The sequence below is a fragment of the Aquarana catesbeiana genome, linkage group LG04 (assembly GCF_042186555.1).
Source record: "Aquarana catesbeiana isolate 2022-GZ linkage group LG04, ASM4218655v1, whole genome shotgun sequence".
In the NCBI taxonomy this organism is placed as follows: Eukaryota; Metazoa; Chordata; class Amphibia; order Anura; family Ranidae; genus Aquarana; species Aquarana catesbeiana.
In genome coordinates this window covers 79,391,106-79,402,551 of record NC_133327.1, presented here as the reverse complement: position 1 = coordinate 79,402,551, position 11,446 = coordinate 79,391,106, and the positions used below count along the sequence as shown (strand labels likewise).

The window sequence follows — 11,446 nt, the reverse complement described above, 5'->3', positions numbered from 1 at the left end:
GTATGGATATTAAGGGGAACCCCGGCCAAAATTTAAAAAAAAAAATGACGTGGGGTTCCCCCTAAATTCCATACCAGACCCTTCAGGTCTGGTATGGATTTTAAGGGGAACCCCGTGCCAAAAAAAAAAAAAAAAACGGCGTGGGGTCCCCCCAAAAATCCATACCAGACCCTTATCCGAGCACGCAACCTGGCAGGCCGCAGGAAAAGAGGGGGGGACGAGAGTGCGGCCCCCCCTCCCTCCTGAACCGTACCAGGCCACATGCCCTCAACATTGGGAGGGTGCTTTGGGGTAGCCCCCCAAAACACCTTGTCCCCATGTTGATGAGGACAAGGGCCTCATCCACACAACCCTGGCCGGTGGTTGTGGGGGTCTGCGGGCGGGGGGCTTATCGGAATCTGGAAGCCCCCTTTAACAAGGTGACCCCCAGATCCCGGCCCCCCCCCTGTGTGAAATGGTAAGGGGGTACATAAGTACCCCTACCATTTCACGAAAAAAGTGTCAAAAATGTTAAAAATGACAAGAGACAGTTTTTGACAATTCCTTTATTTAAATGCTTCTTCTTTCTTCTATCTTCCTTCATCTTCTGGTTCTTCTGGCTCTTCTGGTTCTTCTGGTTCTTCCTCCGGCGTTCTCGTCCAGCATCTCCTCCGCGGCGTCTTCTGTCTTCTTCTCCTCGGGCCGCTCCGCACCCATGGCATGGGGGGGAGGCTCCCGCTCTTCTCTTCTTCTCTTCTTCTTTTCTTCTTTTCTTCTTTTCTTCTCTTCTTCTCTTCTTCTTCATTTTCTTCTCCGGGCCGCTCCGCAATCCATGCTGGCATGGAGGGAGGCTCCCGCTGTGTGACGGCGCTCCTCGTCTGACAGTTCTTAAATAACGGGGGGCGGGGCCACCCGGTGACCCCGCCCCCCTCTGACGCACGGTGACTTGACGGGACTTCCCTGTGACGTCACGGGGAATGCCACAGGGAAGTCCCGTCAAGTCACCGTGCGTCAGAGGGGGGCGGGGTCACCGGGTGGCCCCGCCCCCCCCGTTATTTAAGAACTGTCAGACGAGGAGCGCCGTCACACAGCGGGAGCCTCCCTCCATGCCAGCATGGATTGCGGAGCGGCCCGGAGAAGAAAATGAAGAAGAAGAGAAGAAGAGAAGAAAAGAAGAAAAGAAGAAAAGAAGAAGAGAAGAAGAGAAGAGCGGGAGCCTCCCCCCCATGCCATGGGTGCGGAGCGGCCCGAGGAGAAGAAGACAGAAGACGCCGCGGAGGAGATGCTGGACGAGAACGCCGGAGGAAGAACCAGAAGAACCAGAAGAGCCAGAAGAACCAGAAGATGAAGGAAGATAGAAGAAAGAAGAAGCATTTAAATAAAGGAGTTGTCAAAAACTGTCTCTTGTCATTTTTAACATTTTTGACACTTTTTTCGTGAAATGGTAGGGGTACTTATGTACCCCCTTACCATTTCACACAGGGGGGGGCTGGGATCTGGGGGTCACCTTGTTAAAGGGGGCTTCCAGATTCCGATAAGCCCCCCGCCCGCAGACCCCCACAACCACCGGCCAGGGTTGTGTGGATGAGGCCCTTGTCCTCATCAACATGGGGACAAGGTGTTTTGGGGGGCTACCCCAAAGCACCCTCCCAATGTTGAGGGCATGTGGCCTGGTACGGTTCAGGAGGGAGGGGGGGGCCGCACTCTTGTCCCCCCCTCTTTTCCTGCGGCCTGCCAGGTTGCGTGCTCGGATAAGGGTCTGGTATGGATTTTTGGGGGGACCCCACGCCGTTTTTTTTTTTTTTTTTTGGCGCGGGGTTCCCCTTAAAATCCATACCAGACCTGAAGGGTCTGGTATGGAATTTAGGGGGAACCCCACGTCATTTTTTTTTTTTAATTTTGGCCGGGGTTCCCCTTAATATCCATACCAGACCTGAAGGGCCTGGTATGGAATTTAGGGGGACCCCCACGTCATTTTTTTTTTTTAATTTTGGTTCGGGGTTCCCCTTTGGGGAATTCCCATGCCGTTTTTATCAATGAACTTCTATGTGTATTGTCGGCAATGCAATAGCCGCGGGTAGTTTTAAATGAGTTTTTTCCTTCAAAATGTCATTTTGCTGTCAGACTGTTCTAAACACAGGAAACATGCGCCCCTTTACAGGCACACTATAGACACCCCCCAGGTACGAAATTTAAAGGGATATTACACTTTTATTGATTGACTTTAAGTATTATTAAAATCACTGCTCCTGAAAAAACGGCCGTTTTTAAAACTTTTTTTTGCATTGATCCATGTCCCCTGGGGCAGGACCCAGGTCCCCAAACACTTTTTATGACAATAACTTGCATATTAGCCTTTAAAATTAGCACTTTTGATTTCTCCCATAGACTTTTAAAGGGTGTTCCGCGGCATTCGAATTTGCCGCGAACACCCCAAATTGTTCGCTGTTCGGTGAACTTGCGAACAGCCAATGTTCGAGTCGAACATGAGTTCGACTCGAACTCGAAGCTCATCCCTATTAAACAGGGGTCTTGTCTACACAATCATGCACGATTGCCCATCAAATGCAGCTTTACTGTACCCGTGAATGCAGCCTCACTGTGCCCATCAAATGCAGCCTCACTGTGTCCATGAATGCAGCCTCACTGTGCCCACCATTGCAGACTCACTGTGCCAGTGAATGCAGCCTCACTGTACCCACCATTGCAGCCTCACTGTGCCCATGAATGCAGCCTCACTGTGCCCACCATTGCAGACTCACTGTGCCCACCATTGCAGCCTCACTGTGCCTGTGAATGCAGCCTTACTGTGCCCACCACTGCAGCCTCACTGTGCTCGTGAATGGAGCCTCACTGTGCCCACCATTGCAGCCTCACTGTGCCCATGAATGCAGCCTCACTGTGCCCACCATTGCAGCCTCACTGTGCCCGTGAATGTAGCCACACTGTGCCCACCATTGCAGCTTCACTGTGCCCACCATTGCATCCTCACTGTGCCCACCATTACAGCCTCACTGTGCCCATGAATGCAGCATCACTGTGCCAATTAATACAGACTCACCACCGCGTGGAAACACACACAGCGGGCATCTCCTCCTGTGTATCACAGAGCTGGCTGGGTCTGTGTTCGGCGGCCATGCTGTAACAAGGTCCCGCCCCCCTAGACTGGCTCGTGTGATAGGCGGAACACTGATTCACTCTACTATTACATGAGCCAGTCTAGGGGGCGGGACCTTGTTACAGCGTGGCCGCCAAACACAGACCCAGCCAGCTCCGTGATACACAAGAGAAGGAGGAGAGAGGGAAAGAGTGGAGTGCTGCAGCCACAACTCAAAGCGGCCCCAGGGCAGGCGGCCTACCAGGAAATTTCCCAGTATCCCGGTAGGCCAGTCCGGCCTTGGCTCGGGTCGCTGGGCAGGTGGGGCCCCCCCCGGCAAGTGGGGCCCTCGGGCAACTGCCCAGCATGCCCATGCGAAAAAACAGCCCTGAATACAGTTACAATGCAATAAAATACAACAGGGTTAAGAGGGCCCTGCTCAGAAGAGCTTACAATCTAATAGGGTGGGCCAGGTGGTATAAAAGGTCATAACTGTGGGGAATATGCTGATGGAAGTGGTAAAGCTTAGTTGTAGGCAGGATAGGCTTCCCTGAAGAGATGAGTTTTCAGGGATCTCCTGAAGGCAGTGAGAGTAGGAGATAGCCGGACAGATTGAGGTAGAAAGTTCCAGAGGATGGGAGAGGCTCTGGAGAAATCCTGGAGACAAGCATGGGAGGAGGAGACAAGGGAGCTTGGGAGCAGGAGGTCCTAAGTGAGTGGAGAGGAGAGTTTGAGTTGTATTTGGAGATAAGATTGCTGATGTAGCTCGTGGCAGAGTTGTGAATGGCTTTGTAAGTTGTGGTTAGTATTTTTAATTTAATTCGCTGGGCGATCAGGAGTCAGTGTAGGGATTGGTGGAGAGGGGTGGCAGACACTGAGCGGTTGGTAAGGTAGATGAGTCTGGCAGCAGCATTCATGATAGACTGAAGAGAGGATAGCCTGCGGAAAGGTAGGTCTATTAAGGAGAGAGTTGCAATAGTCAAGGCGAGAGATACCAAGGTAGTGAACGAGTAGCTTGGTGGTTTCATTAGTTAAAAAGGGGCGTATTTTCGAGATGTTACAGAGGTGAAGTTTACAGGCTTTTTAATCTCTGAAAATTTGAATATTACATAAGACCAATAAAAAAAGGATTTTTAATACAGAAATGTTGGCTTACTGAAAAGTATGTCCATGTACAGTACACAAGGTATGTCTATTAAATAGCGAGACTGTGATCCCACCTAGTAGCAGTCAGAACCGGTTATAACTGCATGCGTGGTGGCCTTGAACACGTTTGAACCTGCAGGACAAGCAGCAACAGTCTATGATGTTCAGTTGATTGTGAGTCACCATTTAGTTTGGTCGTGTTTTCTGTAGTGTGCCGAAAAAATGCTAAGTTGAAAAGTTGAACAACGTGTCAATTTAAAATTAAATCAGTAAAATTGCACAAAACACCAATAGAATGTTTTCAAATGCTTACTACAGCTTATGGGAATGATGGCCTGTCTCGTGCGCGTGTGTTTGAGTGGCACAAAAGGCGGATATGTTGAAACAGCTGACAGAAATTGATTTTCTCCATGCCTTCGACCAGTGGAAAACAAGACGGCAGCAATGTATTGGTGCAAATGGGGAATATATTGAAGGGGACAAACATTACATTTGTAATACATATAAATAAAGGTGAGTTATTTAACCACTTGCCAACCGGCCGATATACGTCGGCAAAGTGGTTCGTTATCGCGAATCGCCGTATGGGTACGTCTGTACCTTTAAGAGCAATAGCAGGCGCACACGGGCTGCACCGTGGGGAACCCTATACTTGTGGCCGGCGGGCGCGATCGCCGCCGGCCACCCGCGGTCGATAGCACGGGAGCAGGAACAGGGATTTGTGTGTGTAAACGTACAAATCCCTGCTCTGTCAGGGGAGAGGAGACATATCGTTTGTTCCTACTAAGTAGGAACAATGACATGTCTCCTCCCCCAGTCAGTCCTATCCCCATACAGTTAGAAATACTAACTACAGAAACATTTAACCCCTTGATAGCCCGCTAGTGTTAACCCCTTCCTTGCCAGTGACATTTACACAGTAATCAGTGCATTTTTATAGCACTGGTCGCTGTATAAATGTCAATGGTCCCAAAAATGTGTCAAAAGTGGTCTGATCTGTCCGCCGCAATGTTGCAGTACCACTAAAAATCGCAGATCGCTAGCTAGTATTTACTAGTAAAAAAAATAATAATAAAATGGCCTAAATCTTTCCAATAGTTTGTAAACGTTATAACTTTTGCGCAAACCAATCAATATACGCTTATTGCAATTTTTTTACCAAAAATATGTAGAAGAATATTTATTGGCCTAAACTGAGGAATAAATTTGTTTTTTAAAAACATTTTGGGGATATTTATTATAGCAAAAAGTAAAAAAATATTGTTTTTTTTTTTCAAAATTGCCGTTCTTTTTTTGTTTATAGCACAAAAAAAAACTGCAGGTGATCAAATGCCACCAAAAGAAAGCTCTATTTGTGGGGAAAAAAAGGACGTCAATTTTGTTTGGTTACAGCGTCGCACAACCGCGCAGTTGTCAGTTAAAGCGACACAGCGCTGTATCACAAAAAATGGCCCTGTCATTAAGCAGCCAAATCTTCCAGTCTGTAACTGGTTAATAGACACACTTTGTAGTATGCACGACTATACTTGGTCGGGGCTCCTTTTGCATGAATTACTGCATCAGTGCCGCGTGCATTGGAGGCGATCAGCCTGTGGCACTGCTGAGGTGTTATGGAAGTCCAGGTTGCTTTAATAGTGGCCTTCAGCTCGTCTGCATTGTTGGGTCTGGTGTCTCTCATCTTCCTCCAGACAATACCCCACAGATCCTCTATGGGGTTTAGGTCAAGCGAATTTGCTGGCCAATCAAGCACAGCTGCTGTGAAAATTCTTTATTTCTTTTTTTGGGCACATCCTAAAGCACTGATTTGTATATAGATATATAAAACTGTACACATGATGCTGCATAGCTTTTCATCCAGTGAAACTGCATGTACTTTCATTCTGTACAAATTAATCAACATTTGCTCTTTTGTTTTAGGGATTTTTCCCACAATTGTATTGTTGTGTGAAAAGGGCAAAATAGAATGTTTTTAATACATTTTATTTTCTAGGCTAATGTTGATAGGCTATTGTTTTAGGCTATTTTCTCTTCTAGTCCAGTGTTTCTCAACCTTTTTTTAGTCAAGGCACCCTTTAAAATTATACTCAATCTTGAATTTTAATGCTCAAAAACACAATATATAACCCAATTGTTTGGTAAGATATAAAATATGATGTTATGCCAAGTAAATAGATACCAGGCATTTCACACTTTAACCACTTCAGCCTAGCAAGATTTGGCTGCTCAATGACCAGGCCATTTTTTGTGATTCGGCACTGCGTCGCTTTAACTAACAATTGTGCCATCGTGCGATGATGTACCCAAACAAAATTGATGTCCTTTTTTTCCCACAAATAGAGGCTTCTTTTGGTGGTATTTGATCATCTCTGCGGTTTTTATTTTTTGTACTTTTTGCTATAATAAATATCCCCAATTTTTAAAAAAAAAAGAAATTTTTTTCTCAGTTTAGGCTGATATGTATTCTTCTACATATTTTTGGTAATAAAAATCGCAATAAGTGTATATTGATTGGTTTGCGCAAAAGTTATAGCGTCTACAAAATAGGGTAAAGATTTTATTTTTTTACTAGTAATGGCAGTGATCAGCGATTTTTATCAGACACTTTTGACACATTTTTGGGACCATTGACAATTATACAGCGATCCGTGCTATAAAAATGCACTGATTACTGTGTAAATGTTACTGGCAGGGAAGGGGTTAACACTAGGGGGCGATCAAGGGGTTAACTGTGTTCCCTCATGTGTGTTCTAACTGTAGAGGGATGGGACTGACTAGAAGAGATGAAAGATCGTTGTTCCTAGCTAGTAGAAAGACACGATCTGTCTCTCCTCACAGAACAGGGATTTGTGTGTTTGTGGATCTGTTCTGGCTCTCGTGCCCATGATCGCACATGGCCGGTGCTCATTGCGACTGCCGGCCACCTGCATTGGCATCCCAGCAGTGCAGCGGGTGTGCGCCTGCTATCCCCTCTTAAAGGGTCAACATACAGCTACAATGGTTTGCGGGAATGTGCCGACCTGCCGTAGTATAATGATGGGGCTGGTCAGCAAGCAGTTAAAATTATGCACGTCCGTGCGACGGCGACAAACAACATACATTTTACTATCCATAGGCTACGCTTTAAAAGCCTTTAGAGGTTACCACTTTAGATTTACACAGAATGTCTTGTGCTAGAATTACTGCCCATGAACTGACGTTCGCAGTGATACCTCGCATGTGTGGCACAATTGCTGTTTACGTCTGTGCGGGACCGATGCGTGCATTCGTCTTTGTGCGTGAGTACAGGTAGACGGGGGTGCTTTTTTAAAATGATTTTTTTTTTTTGTTATACACTGTTGCTTTACATTTCTTTTTTTTCTCACGTTTACTGCTGTCACAAGGAATGTAAACATCCCTTGTGACAGCAATAGGCATGTGACAGGTAATCTTTATGGAGAGATCTGGGGTCAATAAGATCTCAAATCCCTCCTCTGCTCTTAAAAGCATTTGATCACGCCAAGATCAGTGTGATCAAATGCTTTATATTTTTAAATATGGCGCTGTTTACATCCAGAGAAACCAGAAGTGATATATGCTCATTGCTTCCTGTTTCCTATATCACAGAGGTGGACAGAGCGGTTACGATCTTTGATCATCTGCTGGAAGCACCTGCTGGTCAATTGGGTGTCCGGGTGGGATGGGACAGCCCATGGAAGGTGGCTGGAGGGGGGGCATTCCCTCTCGCTGCTTGTAAAAGTGATCCAGCAGCTAGTTAGCAGCTCGGATTGCTTTTACAAGAAAGCTGACTGTCGGCTCTAAAAAAAGTAAACCCTGCAGCTTGCCGCATCAGGGCTTGAATGTAAAGAAAAAAAAAACCCATGCCCAGCACCCGCAACTGGGTGTCGAGCGATAGAATTTGCACATCTCTGTAAAAGAGGTTCCTATATCACCAGATTATAAAAAGGTATAGCGTGAACAAATGTATTATTACATTATCTGAATAAAGCCCAAAGCCTTTTCTCGGTGTATTGTATGCACCTTGCTATGTTCTACAGACCTGCCATAATTGTGTTAGTGTTTCGACATTTGTAAAGTACTTAAAACTCAATAAAAACATTGAACGAGAAAAACCTGAATCCCTGAGCAGGTAGGTTTTGAGATCTATATGCATGTCATGGCTTAAAGTTTAACTGTACCCTGGTGCAAAGTTGTAGTTAAGCTTTAATTTTTAGCTTTGACTGGTGTGTGCCCTAAAATGACTGCGAACATTTATTAATATGTTTGCAACTTCTTCTATTTCCTTTCTATGATACAGGTGCTCAGCATGGGTTCTCAGATCCATAATGGTAGTTATTTGGCTTTAAAGACCAATGAACTGTAAAAGGTTCCCTAGATGGTATGATCTGTTAGAAATCCTCTGTTCGGCCCATATGGCTGTCTTATTAAATTGAATGAGTTCCAGAAATACATGGTTTAAAAATAAAGACCACAAAAAGGAAAAACATATTTCCAAGGTATGTCCCATGCAGAGAAACCCATCTATTATGTCAATAAAAATCTTGCAGCATCATTATATCTTCTTCAGCATGTTCCTATGAAAAATACACAGACACAAGGGAAGGAAAATTCCATCCCAAGCATATAGAATTCCATATTGCGGTCTTGTTGCAGAAAGACTTTCGCTTACCTTGTATAATCGTCCCAGTTGGCCTTGCGGTACTGTAATATAAATTCGGGTCTTTGCCTAACCCGGTACATGCTTGTTAAAAGAATAATAATTTAGCATAATTTATATCTATGCCATTAGAACGTACAGCATTACACGCTTTCCATAAGATTTAAGAGAAATGTTAGCTATGGCACGGGATGCTGAGACTTCTCCCAGCTCACAATCTGAAACCTTCTACATCTGTTCATAAGTAACTTGGATCAATATCAATAGCTGTAAATCAAGTATTATTTTATTTCATCACTCCACATCCTGAGAGATTGTATTTTAAAAAATTCAGAAAAAAAAAAAAGGTGCATAGGAAGAATGGAAAAAACATACGTGGGACATAGAAAAAGTGCTCAGCACACTTAATAAAAAAATCCCTTCTGTCTAATGGCAGAAATAGGGGTTGCAGGGGGCACAGCTGCTCCTGTGTTCTGAGGGATGAATGGGCCAAGGGGAGCCTATGGTTTTTACTGAAACCTGCCAAGCCTGCTCCTTAAAGGTATGCTTCATTATGCCTAAAACTGTTTCATTTAAACATACCTACCTGCTATGTGCCACTGAGTTTGACATTGGAATTCATTATATGCTGCTTCCTGTACTACTGATATCCCTTTTCTTTTTCTTTTTTGCTTCACAAACTGCGAGCAGAATGTTTCCAGGTTCCAAGTCCCTCTATTTTTCTTAGACGGGTGGATTGAACAACACCCATGAATAAAAGCAACCCTGAAAAGCCGTGATAGCTAATATAAAACACAATTGAAAACCCAATTTCTTAACCATTTTAATATAGGGCACTTCCTCCCCAGGCCACTTTTCAGCTTTCAGCGCTGTCACACTTTGACTGACAATTGCGCGGTTATGCAATGCTGTACCCAAATTTAATTTTTATCATTTTTTTTTTTTAACACAAATATAGCTTTCTTTTGGTGGTATTTAATAACCAGAGTTTTTCCAGGATTCTGTCATAAAAATTAATGTGCACTGATGAGGCTGCACTGATGAGCACTGATAGGCTGAACTGATGGGCACTGATGAGGTGGCACTGATGGCCACTGAAGAGACAGCACTGAATGGCACTGATGAGGTGGCACTGATAAGGAGGCACTACTAATCAGCACTGATGGGCACTGATAGGTGGCAATGATGGGCACTGATAGGTGGTACTGGTGGGTACTGATAGGTGGCATTGATGGGTGGCATGGATAGGGGGCACTGATGGGCACTGATGGATGACACTGATGAGCAGGCACTGATGGGCACTGAAAGGCAGCACTGACTGGCCTCACTGATGGGCACAGATTGGCCTCACTGATGGGCACAGATTGGCATCACTTATGGGCACAGACTGGCATCACTGCTGGACACTATTGGGGCTGCACTGAGATTCAGGGCACTGACCATCAGTGCCCTGATTACCTGTACAGGTCTCCCCTGCAAGGAAATGCCTCTGATTGGCTCTCCTCTCCTCACACTCTGTCAGGGTGAGGCGAGGAAAGCCGATAAATGGCATTTCCTTGTTTGCATGTGATCAGCTGTGATTGGACACAGCTGATCACATGGGTAAAGAGACGTGTCATCGGTTCTTTACCAAGATCGAGGTTGCGCTGTGTCCCAGTGACAGTGTCCCAGGCACGCAATCGCAGTGAGCCTGGGGCGACATCATATGATGTTGTCCCAGAACAAGAGAACATCCTGCCCCCGTCATTTGTCTATACGGCGGGCAGGAGTTAGTTAAAAACCCTCCCTTGCTGGAGACTGTGCCTGCACTGCAAAAGTTATTTGCTTTTTTGTCTAGAGGAGAGGAGAAGTGTTTTTACTTACAAGGCCCTCCACTCCCCAGGTAGATGGTGCTCCCCCACACAGGACTATGGACAATTAGTATTGATTATACCAGAACCTTAGGCCGTTGGAGCATGGGGGGACATGGGGACCGGTCTAGTACCGTGGAGGATTGGGTTAGTAAATCTTTGCTAACAGATCCCTAGACCCAAACAAGCAAATAACCATTGTAGTTCAGGCACAGCCCTGCTGCAAGGGATTATTTTCAAGTTTCCCAGAGTTGGGGATCTGTGCACACTTATGTGTTTCGGTAACACGCACATGTTATGTGCATTGGTTTAGGGCAGCCTGTTCATTTTGTTTTTTTGTTTTTTTTAAATATGGAACGCTTCATGAATTTGCGTGTCATCCTTGCGCAGGGGCCATGCTAATCTTCTCTGTATCGTTCCAATTTTAGTATATGTCCTGCCGAAGCGAGGATAGCCTGTTCATTTTGAATGGACTGCCAATGCACAAAAAACCACAATGCACTTTTTTTTTTAAAGCAGCGCACCACAACACAAAGATGGTTCACATCTGTGCATTGTGGTCCGCTATAACACAAGTATGTTGCGGTGCACTGCCTGGGTGACCAATGATGGATTAGCACCCCTGTCAAGTGTTTATTGCTATCTTAAATTCTGTTCCATCTGATTGTGCTGTCTGGAAGAAATATCTAGGCTACATGACTTCCTACACATAATCATACA

The 11,446-nt window shown here is 45.3% G+C and overlaps 1 non-coding gene across 1 annotated transcript; it reads right to left on the bottom strand.

Annotated features, from left to right (window-relative positions):
* Nucleotides 1–11,071: 11,071 nt before the first annotated feature.
* On the bottom strand, nt 11,072–11,178 carry LOC141142037 (U6 spliceosomal RNA). Its single transcript, XR_012244287.1, has one exon. It is a non-coding gene; the product is annotated as a U6 spliceosomal RNA (small nuclear RNA).
* Between the last annotated feature and the right edge of the window lie 268 nt (nt 11,179–11,446).